This window comes from Anoplopoma fimbria, chromosome 23 (genome assembly GCF_027596085.1).
Source record: "Anoplopoma fimbria isolate UVic2021 breed Golden Eagle Sablefish chromosome 23, Afim_UVic_2022, whole genome shotgun sequence".
NCBI classification, from domain to species: domain Eukaryota; kingdom Metazoa; phylum Chordata; class Actinopteri; order Perciformes; family Anoplopomatidae; genus Anoplopoma; species Anoplopoma fimbria.
Window position 1 is genome coordinate 12,436,276 of NC_072471.1, and position 23,386 is coordinate 12,459,661.

Below are 23,386 nucleotides of genomic sequence, written 5' to 3' on the forward strand. Positions count from 1 at the left end.
GTTTACACCATAACACAATTTTTGCCGTAATATATTTTTCAATCTTGCAGTTTCTCCATTCTGCCATAGTCTTGAATGTTGGGTTATCTTGAACAATATGGAGCTCCACTGAAAATATGAGGCAATTCATCCAGAGTTCAATGGCGATGCTATGCCGCTTAAACATTTGATTGTGCATTACATGAAAGGTCAGGGTCATTGAGTGGACATTTGCTGTGCACTGGGCAGGACTGTGCAAGAGCCTTTTTTTACAGCAGCAGGAAAAAAACATCAACATATACCACCACATTTCATTATCTCCCCGCACACGAAGCTCGCTCGCACACACACACACTCTTGAGATCCATCCCTGTGGGTGGACAGAAGCACTTCCTTATCCACGCTACCTTGCATAATGCCTCTCTGCACTGCGTAGTGGTGCACCAGCAGTAAGAAACACGCAGCAACAATAGGGCTGCTTCAGAGCAAAACCCACAGCTCGCCTAAGTCTGCTGTGTGTTGACTTGTTTTGCCCCAAAACCTAAGAGCTAGCACCAGCAGGCGAGGCCCCCCACAGCTACGGCTATAGATCTGAATTGAGGTCTGAAAAAAGTTTCCAGTCAGACGAGCAGGCCAGACCGAGCGATAGATTTCTCTCGGGGTCAGAGCTCAAGATGTTTGGCACACGCTCTCTTGCTGTTTCCCGACGGGGAGTTGACCTACAAGGCTTGAGACTGTGTGAACTCTTTCAGCCTCTGGCATGTGAGCAAACCCTCCAAGGAAAGTAATATCCGCAACACTTATAAATAATACAAGAGAAAAAGAAATTCACTAAAAAGTAAAACTTTTTTAAATACAGCACATTGGCATGCAGATGTTACTTTTGCCATGATTCATGTGGTTGATTTAAATAATATTACTAAAATAGAGGAGTTGGATATTTATTCTAGATTGCCTTATAATTTGTACAAATGAGTTTAAATAAATTGGATAGCTGCAGATGTCTGGTTAAGACTTTTGTTTGACAATTGTTCTGTGCTTATATATATGTGTGTAAACAAAAAAACCATAAACAATATTTCATTAACGACAATTCATCACTATAAACAAAGTAATATAACTGAATTATTTTTCCTTATTTTTTTATACCAGATTACCATCTAATTTGCATATGTATATATATTACTGGAATAAGAAGTAATGAAATGGTTAGCCCTGCTGTTTACTGAATTATATTGACTGTTTTAAAATAGAGTACAGCAGGTTCAAACATGGCATCAGCTGTTTCAAGGGTGGCTTAAACCGCAGGTGCTTTCCCTTTGCACATTAGTTTCCTGTCCGCATCATTAGCATCTATGACTGTTTGTCGACTTTGAGTTAAGCTTTCTAAACACTACATTTTTCATTGAGAGAAAGGTAATCTTATTTTTAAGACTTCAATGTGAATGCAGCACCGGCCTCAGGTACCCTCAGTATCCAGGGAAGTAGACGAGTTACCGCAGTAGTTCTATATTTTCTAATTGGATTTATTGATATTATTTGAGATAGACATTGGGTAATGTAATTTGGAAACAAAGTCCAAATCAAAATCAAAAAATATGTATATTATGTCTGTGTGTTCAGATTTGACAAGGTTATGACTCCAAGAATATGTTCGATATTTGAAAAACAATTGCAACAATCAGGTGTTATGTTTTTTTTTGTGTTTTATTGCCGCCACGAGCTGTGTCTGCACTTTGGGAACAGTTCTGCATACAGTAAAGGAAGTAAACTTGAAAAAGCCAGGCTATAAATTAAGCAGAAATATTCAAAGCTTTGAAGTGAATATGTTTGATACATGCATGCTTTTGCTTTCTCTCCCAAAAATGTTGCTAGTTTTCTTGTCAAAGTGTAAAAGAGGATTAAACACAGAGGTCAATGTGCTGCAGGGCCACTTGGGGATCTTTGAAAGAACGCGAGAGCACTTAAGAGAACACTCTGAAAATACTGTGTAATCTACAAGAACTGATTGAGTGTGATAGCCCTAAATGAGCCTTCTTCCGTTTTGAAGGTGAGGTTGAGACAAAGAGAATGCAGGGGGAAAAAGGTTATTTTTATGAACCTCAAGGCATTAAGCCTGAAATATGGATTATACAGCTTCAGTATTATGAAGTTGCTCCTAATATTTTATATATTTGATGTACTACTGTATATAGTTTGAAAAGCAAGAGTCTCTATCTTGGAAAGGACTATTTAAGCCGACAGGCATCGTAAAAGAGATTCACAATAATGGCCTTGCATCAAGAAAGCAGTGAATTCTTGTTGTCATTTCCACAACTATCCATTAAACACCTGCTCATAACAGCATTAACCCCTGCATGCTTATACAGGCCAGAATGTCCTCCAGTAAACATTTAGCCCAACAATTCTGCTCTGTCACCAGTGATAGATGCATGGGTAAAAAACTGCAATATTGGCGTCCAAACAATAGGCAAGGCACTGTAGTTAAGCATTTCTCCAGAGAAATCTAAAATGATGTTCTCTCAAGGACATTGCCGACCGAGCATAAAAAAAGGAGGGAGGGGAAAAAAACGGAAAGGGGAGGAGGAAATTGCAGAGCACCCTGTTTTGCTCCCCAGCTGTTTACACAGCGCTGCAGAGGCTGTAAATTCAAAAGAGCTGAAGCATATTGGGCATCATCTCCGGCACCCATCATTCCAGAAATTGCCTCTCTTTACCCTTCTCTCTGAAAAAGTGCACAATTCGTTGTCATGCCTGCGGATCCCTTTGCGCTGTCACTTCTGTGGTGACTCTCAGGGGCCCCATAAACAACGAGCCTCTACGATATCTCAAGGGTAGGAGCCTGGATTGGAGGCCTGCCTCCTCAAAGATATAAAGGGTAATAATATTTTCCTTACCTAGACCCTTTTCCACCCCTCTTGGCTGGGGATGTTTGGCTTTCAGAGACAACATGAAAGCTGGGTGCAACTCAAACTCCCATTTTGGAAAATGTTGAATCTATATGTGAGACATTTTTTTCTCTCTGCTTTTTTTTCTATTTGCAGTTAAGCAATAACTTTGACTTGTTTTAGTTTGGCATGCAGTATGTTGTGCAAAAGAATAACATTTTCAGCCAAAGCTAATCTGGTTAGTGCAGGGCTTCATTTATTATCACCAGGGCCATTAGCACTGTTTGATACAGTGGGGCAAAAAAGTATTTAGTCAGCCACCAATTGTGCAAGTTCTCCCACTTAAAAAGATGAGAGACGCCTGTAATTTTCATCATAGGTATACCTAAACTATGAGAGACAAAATGGGGGAAAGAATCCAGGAAATCACATTGTAGGATTTTTAATGAATTAATTGGTAAATTCCTCGGTAAAATAAGTATTTGGTCACCTACAAACAAGCAAGATTTCTGGCTCTCACAGACCTGTAACTTCTTCTTTAAGAGGCTCCTCTGTCCTCCACTCGTTACCTGTATTAATGGCACCTGTTTGAACTTGTTATCAGTATAAAAGACACCTGTCCACAACCTCAAACAGTCACACTCCAAACTCCACTATGGCCAAGACCAAAGAGCTGTCAAAGGACACCAGAAACAAAATTGTAGACCTGCACCAGGCTGGGAAGACTGAATCTGCAATAGGTAAGCAGCTTGGTGTGAAGAAATCAACTGTGGGAGCAATTATTAGAAAATGGAAGACATACAAGACCACTGATAATCTCCCTCGATCTGGGGCTCCACGCAAGATCTCACCCCGTGGGGCCAAAATGATCACAAGAACGGTGAACAAAAATCCCAGAACCACACGGCGGGACCTAGTGAATGACCTGCAGAGAGCTGGGACCAAAGTAACAAAGGCTACCATCAGTAACACACTACGCCGCCAGGGACTCAAATCCTGCAGTGCCAGACGTGTCCCCCTGCTTAAGCCAGTACATGTCCAGGCCCGTCTGAAGTTTGCTAGAGAGCATTTGGATGATCCAGAAGAGGATTGGGAGAATGTCATATGGTCAGATGAAACCAAAATAGAACTTTTTGGTAAAAACTCAACTCGTCGTGTTTGGAGGAGAAAGAATGCCGAGTTGCATCCAAAGAACACCATACCTACTGTGAAGCATGGGGGTGGAAACATCATGCTTTGGGGCTGTTTTTCTGCAAGGGGACCAGGACGACGTAAAGGAGTAAAGGAAAAGGAAAGAATGAATGGGGCCATGTATCGTGAGATTTTGAGTGAAAACCTCCTTCCATCAGCAAGGGCATTGAAAATGAAACGTGGCTGGGTCTTTCAGCATGACAATGATCCCAAACACACCACCCGGGCAACGAAGGAGTGGCTTCGTAAGAAGCATTTCAAGGTCCTGGAGTGGCCTAGCCAGTCTCCAGATCTCAACCCCATAGAAAATCTGTGGAGGGAGTTGAAAGTCCGTGTTGCCCAGCGACAGCCCCAAAACATCACTGCTCTAGAGGAGATCTGCATGGAGGAATGGGCCAAAATACCAGCAACAGTGTGTGAAAAGCTTGTGAAGACTTACAGAAAACGTTTGACCTCTGTCATTGCCAACAAAGGGTATATAACAAAGTATTGAGATAAACTTTTGTTATTGACCAAATACTTATTTTCCACCATAATTTGCAAATATATTCTTTAAAAATCAGACAATGTGATTTTCAGGATTTTTTTTTTTCTCATTTTGTCTCTCATAGTTGAAGTGTACCTATGATGAAAATTACAGGCCTCTCATCTTTTTAAGTGGGAGAACTTGCACAATTGGTGGCTGACTAAATACTTTTTTGCCCCACTGTATACATATATATATATATATATATATATATATATATATATACATATGTTGCAATAAGAGATACAAATATAAAAACACCAGCAGAACAACTAAAATCCACTTCGCAATACCTCACCTTACAACTGCAAAATAGATCTTAATATAGACTTAAATAGAACGGAGGAATTAATGCTAGTGATTCAGCTGACACAATAGTTCCCATCCTGTTTTGGTTGTGACCTCTTAGAACAAAACAATATCTACATGGGACCCCTTGGCACCAGTTGTCCAATGCATGACCAGTGCAACTTAAATGGGTTTTTTTTCCCCTGTTTTTTTAAAAATAATTTTCAGAAAAACAACAAAATCTGATATTAGCAAACCTTTAGACATTACTGAGTCAGATAACTATTTATAAGACTCTTTACTTGTGGTACTGTTACACTGTGTTTTAGCATGTCACATATAAAAAAAATCAACCCTTTTATCACCAAAGAAGAACAACATGTAAACAAGTCTGACCTCATCACGAGACATGTTTTTTGGTTTCCTGCTTTTGATCTGATTCACACTTGCTTTGTCAGGCAGAAGAAATGTACTGAAGAATCTTGGTAAATTAAGGCAATTGAATGTGCAGAACTGATTTTCTATATAATAATTCAACAATCAAATGCAGATGGGAGGAAAAATAATTGTCCCTGGCATTTTTGGCCCAGACCCGCCCACAAACGGTCAGACACCACACACCAGACAGAGGTGGAGGGGTGAAGCCTAGTTAGAGATCTGATTCGGCTGCTGTTCCTGCTTTATGGGCCAATTAATTTATATTTCTTTGAATTAAAATAATCATAGATTAAATTAGATTTGCCCCAAGGTGCGTCCAATATTCTTCAGCCCACTGGGAAAATGCCCAGTATTCTAGATTACCAGTCCAGCACTGAGTACTTTAATACTTCACAAGGTCACGTAGGAGATCTGTGGCTTCTTCACACTGGCTAATTATCCCAGTGCCATCTTTTTTATTTAATCCGACACTTTAAAGGGCTCTCTGTTGGCCCATCCCTCATTTTTAATAGTATTGATTTTTCACCGATCATATCAGGCCTTGCATTTTCAAAAAAAGATGATGCTGCCAGCTTTTTATTCTCCCTCTCTCCCATCCACCTCGCCTTTCGCTTTTATTCCTGTCCAAAGTGTTTCAGAGCTGGCAGAATTGTAACTGCGAAAACACATCTTCTGCTCGGCAATTATCAAAGGGGGCAGAGTGGGAGAGAAATTGATCTGCCGGCTTGCGGTACAGTAAACAAAGCCTCCCTGTCCCATGTGTGCTGAGCAATTATGAAGTGCAAGAAGTAGCAGGTTTTGCATGAGCTATGAAAAGACTAAAAACAGTGGGAGCCAAAAAAGGAGTAGGCAAAGAACCACTTACAATTAGCTTTAATTATGCATTGCAGATACATCTAATAAGCACTTTCCACTTTGTTTTTGATCAGTATATTGTATTTACATGTTGTTGCACAGGTGGATCAGCTTTGCCTTTGCCAGGGGCCCCATGCTCTCTAGGTGCAGCACAAATAGCTTTCGAGAGAGCAAACATTTTCCCTATTTCCCACGTCACTTTCCATGCAGCTATTCAATTCATTCCATTGTTTTCAATGAGCTTGTTTGTCACCTCTCTTTCTTTCATCTCTGCCTTCTATGTCACTGTATTGTCTTGTGCCCCCTCCGTAGAATCCATGCAACATTAGATTTAGACTCTGATATGCAATGTCCCTGGGAGCCTGGCAGAGATGGATATATGAAAAGCATTTAGGAAAATAAATTGATCTTTGATGCTTGTCCTTCAGGGGGAGATTATGTGACATTGGTTACTGTCAACAGTCTGTTCTATTTCTATTTTAGCTGAGCGCCATGGGTGAAAATACACTCATGAGGTCCATTTGAATCGAAGCGAAATGGGCTATTACCCTTCAATGTGATATTTCGGAGGCGATGGAAGTGAAACGAGGTCTCTCATTTGTGCTGCAGTGATCTGGTTATAGCTCTGATGCACATAGTCAGAGGGAACCAGGGAGGTCCACATTTATCAATTGTTAAGTATGTTTGGAGTATTGAGTGCTTTGCAAAATGTAGAATATGAAATACAAGGATAAAACAAACTGTATTCACAAAGATAATGTGTTGTCAAATTTGCTGGTACAATCAGGTGTTGATGTATTCTGTATGTATTGTGGCGTCTTACACATGGCTGTACAATAAAATCTGAATTTTACATAATCTCTATCCCCCCCCCCTCCTCTCTGTTCTCCAATTGTACATGAGTAATAGGGACCATCTGCCTAAAAGATCACAGTCAGCAGAAAAGCATTGCGAGGGCCGCAAAGATTTCAATTATCAATACACCATTTAATACATCGCCGCCAGGCCAAACAGCCTGGCATCTCGACAGGGCGAGATGGAGAATGTTATTTCTTAAACACATCAGCAGATAGCTGCAATTTGGCATTGCGGTGCAGCGGGGTTCAAACCAGCCTCCATCCATCAAACTGTACTTGGAACATAGAGAAGCAGGAAGCCCTTAACTCTCACATGGGCAATCATGTTAGAGCGAGTTCAGAGGGTTTACAACAGCACAGTAACCCTCTGAGAGCTGTCTTTGACTCTTGTGATCACAAGATAAGAAACGTTATGGTAACTGTGTCAGCTGCAGCATAATGCCTTTGATTCCTATAAGGGGCTATGGCCATCACTGCACTGATATGTTTCTTTTTGCATGACAGTTTGGCTTTTCATAGAACAGTAATCCAAACGTTGACGCTTATGTGTAACAGCATCACTAGTGAAGACCAAAAACATGAGGTTGGTTTCTCAAAGTATCAGAGTATATAATGTGGTAGAAAAGTGTATCTTGATTGCATCGGTGCACAGATATAAATTATAATTCTGGTTAATTCATGAGTTAGGAACAAGGCAACAACAGACAAGCTAAAACTAAGGTATGTACAGTAGGTTGAACCAGGAAAGGCCCTTTTACAGTATGTTATTTTGGGTTGCCCAAGATGACAGTAGTCATAGGTGGTGAGATCTAAAATTGTCAATCAAAAATAGTTGTCTTGTATTGAAAATTTACAGTTAGACAACTTCAGCAGCAGCTTTGCTGCCCAGAGACGGATTGCTTAAAAATTCTGACCCAAATCTTTTAAAGTGACTGTTGCTAAGACAATCACATATTCCTCTGTGGTGTCACTTTAAAGATGAATTCACTAAGAGTAAGTTGTTGATTCAGAGTTTTATTGCAATATCCAGTCAAACATTTGGCAGTGGACCTCTGAGCTTGCTAGGCTGAGAGATGGAGAAATAACTTCAGATGAAGGTACTTGTACATGCAGGCAAACTTCACGAACATCCCTTATACTCACCCTCAGCCGTTGTCTTTAATAAACTCACAGTCTTGTGTCTGTCCATTCACAACTTTATGTCTGGAGAGTCTCTGTCTGCCTCTCTCTGCTGGGAATCAAGATTTTAAGGCTGAATCCCACAACTTTGCTCCTACTAACATCAGCTGGGAAGCAGTACTTAAATGTTTTACACGAGAAACAGAATCAGTAAATAGGGTTTAAACTGCGAATACACCTTCTTCTCCTATTTCAAGGTTTTTCAATACATATAAGTTGCAACATTATGGCCAAATCTTAATAATTTTTTTACAACAATTTGAGCTGTGCTAGAAGCATTGTTCTATGGATGTTGACGTTGGTGAGTTGGCCGGTCGGCCTACCAATTTGCTCCAAGCTGAAATATATGAGTCCTAGTGACTTTGTATATGAGTCCTAGTGACTTTGTTGAAAACCTGATATATCTTTTTTTTTTTTTTTTTTTTATGAATTGTCTCAACAACTATTGGATGGATTGACATGAAATTTGGTACAGCCATTCATGTTCCCCACAGGATGAATTGTAATCATTTTGGGGACCACCACCAGACTTTTCATCTAGTGGCCTCATAAGGTCCAAAACTTTGGTTTCTGACCTAATTCTTGGAAAACTTCAGCCTCAGCTGTACTTTGTGTTTTGTTTTGTGCTAATTAACTATGATAGTGGCCATAGTGGCCATTGTTTCTATCACACTATCTATTGTTGCCAGTCTGGTTAAAAGTTATAGTATTTATTGTCTTTTTAATTTCCAAATAAATTTGGCTAACCCGGATCTCTTACTTTTTGCATTTGAATCCGTCTGAAAAGTCTGAAAGCAATTTTTCCTTGTTTCAGTCAGCATTAACAGGTGAGAATGAGGCTAAAACTAGGAACATGCAGCCCGTGTTGCAATAAAACATATAATTTACTGTCAATTACATGGTTGCAAAGTACTCATACTCCAACATCATACATACATTACACTGTAGACACTGATTTGTTCAGATAGAACATATGAACACAACATTCAGCTAGCATGTTCTAGAGCCTGGTAGCAACTGTAGAGCAGGAATGGTGACAAGTGAAGCATAAAGTAGTTACACTCAATAATGTATTAGTCCTGAGGCTGAAATGTGTCATACTGTGAAAGATTTGTGAAAAGAAATGGTGGCTCAGTGTGGAACTGCTGCGTCAGGAGAACTCTGAAAGCTCTGCTCTCATAACATCTTAATTGTCTGAAGTTGTATTACAAAAGTTATAATTTAAAGCATTATCTGAGCCACTGTGTAATCGGTGCACCAAAAAGAGGTTTTTGTGTGAATGTCTAAGTGTGTCTGAGTGTTGAGAGACAAGTGGACAGGTGCTTGTATGCGTACACCTGTCTGTCAATTGCCTGTTTTAAGTGTATGTATTCAGGGACGTGAGTGTATCTTCTCTAATTGTATGTTGCTTTGGATTGTCATTGTGTTCTGATCATGGTTTAATATCTTGAGTCTTAAGCTTTCATCATTTGGCAGGGGGGAAATTCAAATACCCTGCTTTGCACTAGGACTTTTGAATTTGGCTTGGTTGTTTACCAAGACTTCAAAGTGTAAACCTGTGAGATTTCAAGTCAGTTGCTGAAACTCTTTAACAAGGAATGTGATTATAATGATTTCTTGCACTGAAAATCTGCTCAACCACAATATCCCTGCCTTTTTATCTCATTGGAACTGTCCCTCCTACAAGGTAGGTAGGTAACACATCACATTTACATAACATGACCCTGAAAAGAGCTCTTATGGAGATTGTCGAAAGAACCACCAAGGCTAGGCAAACAGTATGACTTAAGTGGCATTAACATATTGAACACATTAATTAATATCCTGTCCATTTCTCAACATTTTTTTTTTTATATGTAAAACAAGATTAAAAGCCCACAGCCATGGTAGCGGGATTGTGGGGCTGCATTTATGCAACAATGGAAACAATGTGGTATAATGTGTATTATATTCACCATTTTAGTGAGGTATCTTGGCATGCTAACATTTTAAAATTAGAACTAAAAACATAGTACAGCTGAGGCTAATGGTTATGCCATCAGTTTTGCAAGTATTCGTTAATTGAACTGTTAAACTGATGATGACGCTAAAGGCAAAGTTAAGGTATGATCCTCCTCTCCACCCTCGAGGGGATGGGCGTCTCAGGCTCTGCACTCTCCCTGTTTGCATACTACCTGACAGGTCGATCCTACCAGGTGACATGGAGGGGGGCCATGTCGGAACCATGCATGCTGACTACGGGGGTTCCACAAGGTTCAGTTCTGGGCCCCCTTCTCTTCTCGCTCTACACAACATCTCTGGGTTCTGTTATTCGCTCGCATGACTTCTCTTACCATTGTTATGCCGATGACACCCAGCTGGTCTTGTCATTTCCCCCCGGTGACACCCAAGTGGAGGCACGCATTGCTGCGTGCTTGGCTGACATCTCGAAGTGGATGGCGACACACCACCTGAAGCTCAACCTGGACAAAACCAAGCTACTGTTCCTCCCGGGGAAGGGTTGCCCGCACCGAGACCTGTCCATCACCATTGATGATACCGTGGTGACACCAACTCGGACTGCGTGGAATCTGGGTGTGACCCTGGACGACCAACTGTCGTTCTCAGCAAACATTGCATCGGTCACACGCTCCTGCAGATTCCTCCTCTACAACATCAGGAGGATTCGCCCCTTCCTCACTGAGGAGACGGCGCAGGTGCTCATCCAGGCTCTTGTCATCTCCCGCCTGGACTACTGCAACTCACTACTTGCCGGAGCCCCGGCGTCGGCCATCAGACCTCTGGAGCTTGTCCAGAAAGCTGCAGCTCGTCTGGTGTTCAATCGCCCCAAGTTCTCCCACACAACTTCCCTTCTCCGTTCTCTACACTGGCTCCCTGTAAGAGCTCGCATCCAGTTTAAGACTCTGGTGCTAGCCTACAGGGCAGTGAAAGGAACAGCTCCTTCCTATCTCCAGGCCATGGTCAAGCCCTATACCCCCGTCCGACCACTTCGCTCTGCTGCCTCGGGGTGATTGGTTGCCCCGTCGCTCAGAGGTCCCTGCGGCCAATCGTCCCGGTCACAGCTCTTTTCTGTCCTGGCCCCTCAGTGGTGGAATGAACTCCCCACTGACGTCAGGACAGCAGAGTCACTGCCCATCTTTCGGCGCAGGCTGAAAACTCACCTCTTCATGAAGTACTACCCTGAGCCTTCCTCGTAGCACTTATTGCATTCGTATCAGTTTGTAGCACTTATTGTATTCATATCAGTTCGTTGCACTTATTGTATTCGTATTAGTTTGTTGCACTTATTGTTTTCGTAGTATTTTGCTTCTGCACTATACTTTTGCTCTGGTTTATGCTTTTAGATGCTTGTTTAAGAATGGAGATGCTCTTATGACTTCTGGTGACTAGTAGTTCTCTTGAATACCTATGTTGAATACACTTATTGTAAGTCGCTTTGGATAAAAGCGTCTGCTAAATGACTGTAATGTAAATGTAATGTAATGTATCAGGTGGAACCTTTAAAAAGGTCCTTCTACAACCCAAAAAGGGTTCTCCTAGGTTCCGCTATGAGGAACATCCAAAGAACCCTAGTTCTAGTCAGCACCTTTATTTCTAAGAGTGTACACTTCTAAATTACATATCATTTTTGTTCATAATGATTAAAGAGAATAATGGAAACAACTTACATTATGACAGTAACTGATGTGACTAATTTAAATTAAAAAAAATAAAAGCCAAAGAGTCAAGACTCAGTCAACCTGGTGCACTATGTGTTCTCGAATTAACTCAATCATTAAAATAGAATGAGATGTGATTACCATTTTATAACCTCTTTTGCCATTGATCTGACACCGTAGAGTACAGTACAAGGAAAGCTCATATGCATTTATAATGGGGTGTTCTGATGTGACTGCTGTAACAATAAGGGATAGTGCTCACTGAACGCTGTTCAACTGTTAGATGAAAATTGGCATAAAGGTATTTTTCTCAAGGTTACCATCATGGTCAGAAAAAGAGTCTTCTGGTAAACTTACATAAATAAGATAAAAATATAAATACATCATTAACAGTTGATTTTATTCTCATTATGTGCATTAAACAAAGCATGCATTTGGTAAAGTAAAATAATTCCTTTCAGCCTTTAGCTATACTTTGTGTTTAGTGCTAATTAGTGAATGTTAGCATGCTAATATGGTAAACTAAGATGGCAAAACATTTTTATCTGCTAAACATCGGGTTGTTTGCAGGATGATTTATAGACATTAGGACGTATTATGAAAAAAACTCAGTGCTTGTGCACATCCATTTGGGTATCTGCAGTACCTTTTTCCGGAGGGGGCCTTGAAGAAACAGGCACTAAAACCTAGTGTTTTAGACAGACCGTATGAGAAAATACGTGTAAAATTAGTGTTTTTTTAAACATTAAAGCATGTAAAGATGTTTTGAAGAAACCCCAAATACAAATATGAACCTGAAAACAAGCCTATGTCAATATAAATAGCAAAATACCATTGATTCCAAATTTTTTTTAAATAATGCTCAAAATATCTTTATTGTCTTGTTTTATACCGTTCAACATGCAGCTCGTTATCACTGCCTTCTGTTGCACTGCAAAACACAAATTACTTTCTATCAAAGACTGATGGTAAAATGTTATCTCCAGCAGTGAAAAATATTCCTTGTTATTATTCATGTTTCACAGTGTGAGACAGACAAAAATAAAGTATCTGACTTCCCCAACAATTTCATGCCATAAATGTGAGAGGTGCCACCTCTGCTTCTGCATCTTCCATGAGGCCCATAGCATCCTCTCTTCGATCTACCCTCAGACTGCCAAACCAGCACATTTGCATCTTTTAAATATAATGCGTGGGTGGACAAAGGCAAGTGTGTATTGGTCAGGTTTTTGTTTTTTTGTTAGGTTGCACAGCAGCAGACACCGGTGACCAATATAAAGCTCATCAATGCCAATGAATCATGCATCCGAAGCTGTTACAATCGCTGTTATTTTTGCCAACATCTGCTGTGAAGACTCAAGGTTAAATTTGCCTAGAGGGTAACCATAATTGTTGTGAGCATATGTTGTTTATGAGCTGTGCTGGAGCTTTAAAAAGAAGACCTCCATATAAACATTCTCCAGGATTTAAAGTGACAATGTGTTAAGAAATGGTTAATCAGTAAGAATAGCTGTTTGTGTGCATGATGCACTTTGCTCTTTAATAAACTATAGAAAATGAAGAACAGAGTTAAATAGATTAGTTTGTGCAAAATTATGATTTCAGTTATCTTACCCATAGTTTGAATCTTCCGTCCCTCATTGGGTGGCATGCGATTCGATTGCTCTGCATTGTGAGGTGGGCAGCAGCTGTTTTGTGTGCTAAGATTGCATGCACTCTCCTCTGAGGCAGAAATCAAATCCTATCAGAGTTCTCTTAAGGCAGGCTCTGACTTCCGTCTTGTGACAGATAGCTAAAAACAGTCTGTCCTCGAGGACAGCAGCCATCATTTTAATGTATGCCAATTTGACTTTTCGTTCCTCCGCCAAGGACAGAATACCACCTGCTGAGGGATCTGATATTATGTGCATGTTTATGAACATCTCGGCTCCAGAGACCCTGTTTGAGCGATCGCTCACCGCTCCAGAAGGAGAAACCTGCCCTACCTACTGCCACACCTCTCTGGTCATTCATCATTATGACACAGAGAGGGGAGAATATCTCCATATCATCACATCCACTCTGCTAACATGGAGGAGGACATCATGATGGCAGAGCGATGACAGCTGGGAAGACTCTAAGGTGCATAAAACGAGATTGGGAGCATTTTTGCTTGCCTCTCAACGGCGCACAACAGCTCTCGAAATAGCGCTTTGCTTCACAGTGGTCGTGAGCACGCTCGCATGCACTAACATGCTCTAAAAGCACACACCGTCGGCCCGGCTATGTAAACATAGCAGGAGAGGCTCAGATAACAACGCATAGAGAGGGAGAGTGGCTTCATTCTCTGCCCAGGTAGACATCCCTCCACTCTATCTTTACAAAGCAAATAGTTGTTTGCTGCTACAGTTATGTTCCTTCAACGACAGCGTAGCTTGGATGAACGCTGAAGGGGAAATGAAGCCGGTGAAAAATCCAAATTAAACTTCAAAATACAGCACTTGTAATTGTCCTTTACAACGACACATAGAAGCAGTTTCTAATCAGACGCCCCAATTAACAGGAAGTTATAATTTGTTTATGACTTTCAAAACCATTACAAACCACTGTTTGAAAATCCTTCTTTTTTTCTGGCCTGACAACTCTATCGAAAAAAAGTTTGTCGAGATCTAGACACAAAAGTGACTTAGTTAGGATTAGGGAAAATTTGGGTTTGAATAAAAACTTATTTATGTTTGTGTTACTTTTTTGGTTAGGGTACCATTGTCATCATTGGTGACCAACTTAAACTCAGTTGGAAACGGAAACAAATTTTGTTGCCCCATCCCCCCCACTTCCTTTTTATGGGGTCTTTGTTGGTTTTTGCTTCCTCCTTTGCACCCACTATCATTACTACAGCCAATGAGGGGCTTGTCACTTAAACGTAAAAAGTTGTCTTCATTTGTAAATACCCTTACTGAAAACAGAACATACACATTACTAAATTTGGTTGACACCTGATGGCATTAATGATAGTTTATAAATTAGTGTGGGTTGTGAAAAACACATGGTATAGATGTCATGCTAGAACTTCACATGAACTTGAAGAGTTTCAGTGGAAGTAACAAAATCTTTACAATTTACAGACTGAATTATACAAAATACCTACATGACCTTTTGACCCTCTGTCATGTTTTCACTTAACGTACTGAGGGCGGACACATCAACCCTCCAGTCAACCACATCCCCTCTGCCTATGATGATATTACAGAGGTGTGCAGCTTGTGGACCATTTACACACTTCCAATGGCTTCCCTTTTCCTCAATACTCCCCTGATCGTTTGAAATTCAATTATGCTCATCACAGCTAGGGTCGGGGACATACAGGCACTCTGCCTCTCTATTTTGCTCTGCTTCATCTGTGTGCCTTTGAGAATAATTATTCTTAAAAGCATATCATTCAGACCCTTTTAGGAGCGGGTGGTAATTTGTGCATTTTGGATTGCATTTGGATCCTGATGCACTTAAAAATGTTGACTGGTCAGAGGTTGTGGATGCTGAATGGGCAGTGTGGTGGTAGTGCCAGACCTCAACAGGCTTTATATTTTCATGAATATTTTAGCCACTTAGTCAAGGCGCGTATTTATAAAACATAAACCTTTTTTTTATTTTTTATTTTAAGAGTATAAATTGAGTACAGTGGAGTACAGTGTCCAAGTCTTGAAGATATTTGCGGTAACTAATACACAACAACAAACCACCACATGGTAACTACTTCTGTATGTCAGTGTGACACAATTATCCATCTCCAGGGTGAACATACCACTCGCTCACGAATATCAAGTTAACTGTTCTCGCAAGGCACATTGCAGTTAACAATTGAAACAGCAGAACTAATAATTATAGTACGTTTCTGAAACAACGAGTCCTGAATTCCTGTAGACAAAAGCAGGCTCCTCATTTCTAGCCGACTATCTTTGATTTTGCCAGCTAAATGAAAACTGCTGCTAGCAGATTTGGGAGTGTATCTATGTTTCCAGTAAACATTAAGTAAAGGTTTAAATCCATGCTATGTTACCTTTAACTATTTCAAACTGTAGGCCATGTCATAGTAAGTAAAAAGACCTAGGCTACATCTTTTTCCGGTTCAGCATGTGCTATATAGAGCTGGGGAACTAGTTTCAATAAGAAGTTTTTAATAAGATCAGACTCTTATTAAATTCTACTATCACTACCCTGTTTGCTGCTTAGCTTAAATACTGGAAAAGCAAGACACAGGTTGGATTTACGTCGTATTGTTGTGTATGGTATACACCTGGCTTTAAATGAAGATGTAATTAAATAAGCACTACCTCATCTTTACAGTATGCTCTGTCATTAAACAAACAATTACATCTTTTATACCTTGACAGAGCAAACAATTGCAATCTGTAGAGAGAAGAGCACAAATAAATATTAATTTAATTAGTTTTCGCACTGAGGATATGTTCTCTTATATCAGTGGCCACCACAAAATCTCAGCATTGTAATCATAATCCTGTTGCCACACTGCTGTCCCTACCCTCTATAGTGTGCTGCAGCCATTTCTTTTTCTCATTTCCTAGTAATACACCAGATGTATTTATTTAGATTTTTGAATAATATTCAGATCTTATGACAGCTAAATCTGCCACATTTCACTTTGAATAATTTTGTAAACACATTGAAGAATTAAAAGTCGCAGCAAACTCATGTTCAGTACACTGCAGCAAAATTCACCAAGCTTCTTACGATGCAAGAGTTGTTTCAGTAATGTTGAGAGCCAGCAAACTATCACGCCATCTGGCCATGTCAACACCAGTGTAGTTGAATCACTCAAAAACCAGACAAACATTGAACAACATGCTTTTTAAAGAGGTCGACCACTTTCTGAGCTCCAGCACCTCTCCCTTTTTTTCTCAGTCAATGTAAGACTGTTGCAAACATCTGTTACTGAAAATGTAGCAGACTTTTGGCCCCTTTATTTGACTCCAGTATTTGTCATTTTAATATTAAATGTAACATGGAGTGCAGGAAAGTCAGGGTGTCTCATTCATAGAAAAGGATGTTCAGGTCAGTCACAGGCCTTGAAGAGGACAAATCAAATTGTTTAAGTGACATGAGTTCTGCTCAGTTCCAGAATGTATCAATTAGACTTTCAGCTCATGGCATAGGGGAACCATAATCACAACCATTGAGAGAAGAACTATATTTTTCTAATGGCAATAGGAATAGGAATTTGACTCTGGACAAAATATCAGGCTGCAACACATGGTCCAAGTTCTTTTGTAAACACAGTGGTCACTTAACCTGATTTGCATTAATGTGCATGCAATGTGCAGCAACCAACTGCTTCAGTTGGTTGCTGTGACTGATGTTGTTTTGGGGATATTTACAAAAAGAGTACTGAATTGCCTAATGTACTGTAAAGAACAAAACGTTTCGTAAATACATTATTAGGCTTGACGAGACTGCCTCGGGCGGTTGTGTACTTCCAATGTTCGACCGAGCTATCTTTCAGCACACTAACACCATTATCACTGCCGCAATCTTCAGCAAATAATAAGTGGTTATTATACAGAGACAAAAGATCAGCTGTAAAATTGACTATTTGTTACCATTAGAGTTCCTTAAGTGAGTCCACTTCTTGCAACACATGCATTTCACTGAGATTACTGTGTAAATTTGATGTGTTCTTCGTGGGAAGAAAAATCAATCTATGAATTCATATATCTTCCTCAAACAGGAACTCCAATTACACAGTAGCTTGAGGTAGAGAGAGCGAAAAAGAGCGGAGGACAGGGAAGGAAAGTGAGGCACAACTGGAGAGCATGAACAGTGGGGCTGAGATATGATGGCTATTACAGAGATGGCAGGTCCGGCCAGGTCGAGGACATGGAGGTCATTCACTGTGGGACTTGGCCACACATACACTCTCACCTGCCAAGCAGCAAAGGCAACTTCAATAGCTGGGCAACACATGGCTACAAAAGGCAAGAGGAGGGCTGCCCTTGGCTGCAATGCATTGAACAATGTCATCTTCACAACATACGGATACATATAACCCTGACTACAGTTCTTAAGGGAGGGCATGCCCATTCGGAGCGAGCAGAGTGGTCTCTGGAAGAACTGCTTCTCCTTAGTGCTTGTTGACTCCAGGAAAGTGAAGTGTTTGGTTGTAACATAAGTATATCCAGCATCCAGCAGCACAAGTGAACTGCAGTCAATGAGCCGCCGCCTTTAAAGGCCGCCTGAGGACGACGTCCCCAAATAAGTCCACCGTGCCCTGAAGCCCCGCCCCTACTGCTGCACAGAGCGCAATTAATTGTATATCCTGAGTTATACTGAGCGTGTCCAAATTGCGCCAACTTCGGCACTGCACGTCCTTGGGTCCCTAGCAATACAATCGCCAAGTGTGAAGTAGATCAGATGATTGGTTCTTCAGATATGCGAAGGACACACCCACGTACACACAAACAGACAGACAGATGCTATGGGATGCCGTTTCTGCTGTTGGAAACATCTGCGAGAACAAGGACGTTTTAAGTGGCATTTCGCCCCAAGGCTACCAAAGTTGAAATAGCGCTGTGTAATTCTTCCTCATACCAAGTATGTCACGTCACTGGAACGCGAAAGTACAACATATTTTGCAGCTGCGTGCCAGAGAAACATAGACTATCAGTAGCAACTGCAGGCATTTTTCACACTATATATCCAACTCAAATAGGTAGCGATAAGGTTGCAAACTGGTGAATTTACCCTTCAAATTTCTTAAAACCATATAATATATGTAAAAACTAAAAATGTAAACAAATATGCAATTTTGTGTGTGATGTTGTGTAAGCTATTTATTTCAGTCAAAAATAATTCCAAAAACAGGTTTTAACCTTCTAATGCTTTTTTAAACTACCAGTAGGACAGCAGACAAGTAACAGGTAGTAGTAAAGTAGTTAGTGTATTGTAATCCCTTACACTGCTTATAACTGAAAAGAAGAATTCCCATTATTGGAACACATAAACTGTTAGTATCAGCTAAACTGTAAATACATTCTGTGAGAACTACCAATGACACTGCAATGAGATGCAGTGATATTCTGGAAGAAAGTCTTGGCTAATGAGATCCTCCCTTCACTCTCTCTTGTGTCATTTTGAATTGTGATATCGCAGCTTTAAGAGAAAATGTGGCTTCCCTTATTGACGGGCACTGCAGTCATTTTAAATGAAGCAATTTTGAATCATCCATGACCCAGTGGACTGTTAAACATGTAGTCTGCAATTAGGCGATGATAGCAAATGTGGCATTAAAACTCTGGGGCATATTCTGTCAGCCCCTGATAAATAAAATGTTTAGATCGACTGGGGGGGATGCTTAGTAACTGCTTTCAACGAAAGCATAAGCAGGCCATTTTAACAAGAGAAATGCCACTGCCTGTGAGTGACAGAGCCATGCGTTAATATGATTCTAATGCACCACAGAGGTATGGGGGGAAAAAAATAACTAGATGGAATAAATTCATTTCAGGAAATACTGAAAGAAAGAAATCTACATCCCAAATGTCAAACAAGATATTGAAAGAAGATTGAGTGTCAAAGGCAGCCTGATTTCTTCAACTACATCAAGGCACCTTGAGTGCGGTGGCCGTTAATGTATTCCAAACACTAAGACAGTTTCTTAGAGCCCAGCTGTCCCTGGCTGCAACCCAACCGCCAATCATCTTTCAGAGACAGACTCATTCCAAAGTTGAGCCCAAGGCAGAGTTGAAGCAGAGTACAAACATAAAGGAGAACCCATATGGGGAAGGAACAAGGTGAAGGGGAAAATAGTGAAATAAAAAATGTGGAGTCCGGGGAAGTGAAACATGGCCCCTGGTGGAGTAAAAGCTGTGTGTGAAATACCTCTGGCTTTCAGTCATGTCTTTGATTTGATTTATTTGATGACCCTAAAAACACAGAAGGAACAGATGAAAACATGAGGGACGCCTCCAGAGTAAAGACACATACTTATCAACGTGAATCAATTCATCACTGTTCCCTTAAAGCTGCAACATAAGAAGAAATCATGATAAAAAGATTGAAAGCATGCAATAAACTTCTGTCACATACAGTATTTACAGTGTGTCTATAATACTAAAGCAATGCTCTTACCTTAAATATTAATAAGTGTCAGGGTCTTTTCATGTGACTGCTTTTCATCCTAGCACGGTACATACATAGTTTACAATAATAACAGTGGCAGATTTGCCACTCCATATTCCAGTAATGGTCATTTCTTAATTGATCCCTGATTTAACGTAGATATAAAACATAAAATATGTAAAAGATATATATATTTTATCTGTAGTCATGTGCAAAGATCATGTACCATGGCATAAACTCAGAGTTTATTGAGTATTAAAAGTATTAAAGTGGTTGCTACAAACACAAGCACTATTGATTAGTTTAAAATCCTGCAGCCATAGAGGTGTTTCGGTTTAACGAGTGACCGTGTTAACTGGTGTCTCAATCGCCATGGTTGCTTGTAGCGACGGTAGCTGTTGAAAACACAACCAACACATGTAGGTGTCCAACCATTTTCATAAGTGTCTACGAAAAAGTACGAACACTTTCTGCTGAAAGTCCCCATTTAACACAGTCACTAGTTAAACCAAAACACCTTTCTAATGCCATCATGCATGTGTATATTTCTGATGATGTTGGCTGTAAAATGGTGTATGGATCATGCTTAAAAACTGAAGCTAAAGTTTCATGAAGAAAAAAATAAAAACAGTTGATAAGACATTTTTGTCATTCTAAAAGAATCCTGTTTTCATGCTTATTTTATGTACCCGCTCATGTGGTTTTAGTTTAACAAAGGCTGAAAAAGACTACGCTAACCAAATTCTGTAGACAGTTACTAAATATCTACCTCACTTCATCCCCATGGACGGCGTTCTTCCATGTGGAGGAATCCGCAGCTTGACAGGCCTGCCGACCACAGTTAGGTTTGCTAAGATATGTTTGGAGGATGGGTGTTGTGAGTTCATAATTAACAGTAATACCCATACAGCATCTTGTAGACGGTAATAAGCCAAACAGCTGGTGAGGGATCTTCCTGCTTTTCACACCGCTGTCTTTTTTGGTCTTGTTAGAAGCAGTACTCACAGAGAGGAGAGGTGATGGTATGTTTTGTTCAAAGAGCTTCTTCTCCCATGGGTGTCATCCTGCCATTTGTCTCATAAGACTTTGGTTCCAATGATACTTACCCTCACAGTTCTTTTTTCAGTGCAGCAACAGCGGAATAGAGAAGAGGTGGGGAAATTGTCCTTGAAACAAGTAACAATGGCTTCAAGTAGAATGTGACACATGTGTCTCCAGGGTCTGACAATATTAATCTATCTGCCAATCACCACAGGCACCCAGTCCACTCCAGCACCCCCAGAGTGTGTATTAATTAAGATGCTGTCACGCTAAACGAAGAAGTATTTGCTGCATAACAAGACAGTAGCTCTAAAGTCATTATCCTGGACACTACGTGGGTAGCAGAATGCTTTTATCTTATTACTCAAGTGACATTTTTTTGCATGGTAACTTTATGAAATAATGCACTGTGAATTTACCTGTCAACACTAGTCTTTCTACTGCCGTATATGTAATTGGAATAGTTTTTTTTACACTTAATTCATCACTTTAACATCTTTGTCCAGAGTGTTGAAAGCTAGTTGTGCTTTTTTTCAAAGGGAAGAAACAAGTGAAATCAAACATTTCTGTCTAATCAAGCCTTGAATCTAAAGCGGGATGGAAGTGAAGGATATTGTGTGAGCTGGCTGACCGTGTTACCACAGCTTGGCTGTTTAAAGAATGTGGTAATTTGACTCAATGACAGGGACTTGGCAAAAAATGAGGCTACCTTTCTCAAGGGTCCCTGTCCGTTTCAGATGATAATTGAAAATAATGTAAAAATAGTCGTGCGCTGAGGACACGGGTTGACTCTCTGAGGACAAGGTCAAACCCTCTCCCGGTGTTTTAATTTCCGCATGATTAATTACACACCCGAAAATTGGTTTGGAAGCATGTTTTACAAGTCCTTTCGGATGTTCTAGACTAATTTCTTAAGCTTATTTGATTAAACCACACTGGGAGGCTTCAGGTTCTGAGGATGAAGCACGTGTGTAATATAAGACAAACGCAAACACAGATCTGCTTCATTCATAGATTTCAGAGTGCTGTTTCTTTTCTCTGCTTCCCACTTCCCTCTCATCAAATTTACATGATAGCTTTAAATCTGATCATCTCTAGGCTGATTGTTCTCCAGAGACAGATAAGAGACAGACAGACTGTGAAATCAAAATGTTCACACCAATCAACTGTTAGATTTCAAGAACATCACATGCAGGGTTTTGTTTCTATGGACACTACTGGTATGAAGCATAAAATAATTTCATCTTCATCAGCAATCAATCAGGAAATAAACGATATTCTAAGATTATAATGAGTGTTTCAGCCCTTAATCTTCTTAGGAATCCATGATGCGGTCCAACTAATCCCACTTTGATTTTCAGACCGATCAGAGGAACATGATTCTAATCTAGAGGTCCAATAGGATTACGTAAATAATGAGCGTGATTGCACAACAACACAAGTCTGAACTCGTACTGTTAATTCAATCACTTCATGTAAAACTTGACACATTTACCCCAGTAATGGCTTTGAATCAAGCTCATCAATTATCTCACCACTGAAATGTAGCAAGGAGGCTAAATTAGTAGCTTTACCTTGTTGTTAGTTAACTAAGTAACCGGAGATATTCACAGAACTCACGAAGGCAACATTAATGTGCACAGGATAAACAATGCTAAATGGATTGAGTATGGATTGAGTCTTTGATTTACATGAAGTGCTGCTCATGTCTTCTACATTTACTCAGCAACACTTCAAAAGGTACATTACATTACATTACATTACAGTCATTTAGCAGACGCTTTTATCCAAAGCGACTTACAGGAAGTGTATTCAACAAAGGTGTTCAAGAGAACTACTAGTCACCAGAAGTCATAAGTGCATCTCCTTTCTTAAACAAGCATCTAAAAGCATAAACCAGAGCAAAAGTATAGTGCAGAAGCAAAATACTACGAATACAATAAGTGCAACGAACTGATACGAATACAATAAGTGCTACAAACTGATACGAATGCAATAAGTGCTACGAGGAAGGCTCAGGGTAGTACTTCTTGAAGAGGTGAGTTTTCAGCCTGCGCCGAAAGATGGGCAGCGACTCTGCTGTCCTGACGTCAGTGGGGAGTTCATTCCACCACTGAGGGGCCAGGACAGAAAAAAGCTGTGACCGGGTGGATCGGCCGCAGGGACCTCTGAGCGACGGGGCAACCAGTCGCCCCGAGGCAGCAGAGCGAAGTGGTCGGGCGGGGGTGTCGGGCTTGACCAAGGCCTGGAGATAGGAAGGAGCTGTTCCTTTCACTGCCCTGTAGGCTAGCACCAGAGTCTTAAACTGGATGCGAGCTCTTACAGGGAGCCAGTGTAGAGAACGGAGAAGGGAAGTTGTGTGGGAGAACTTGG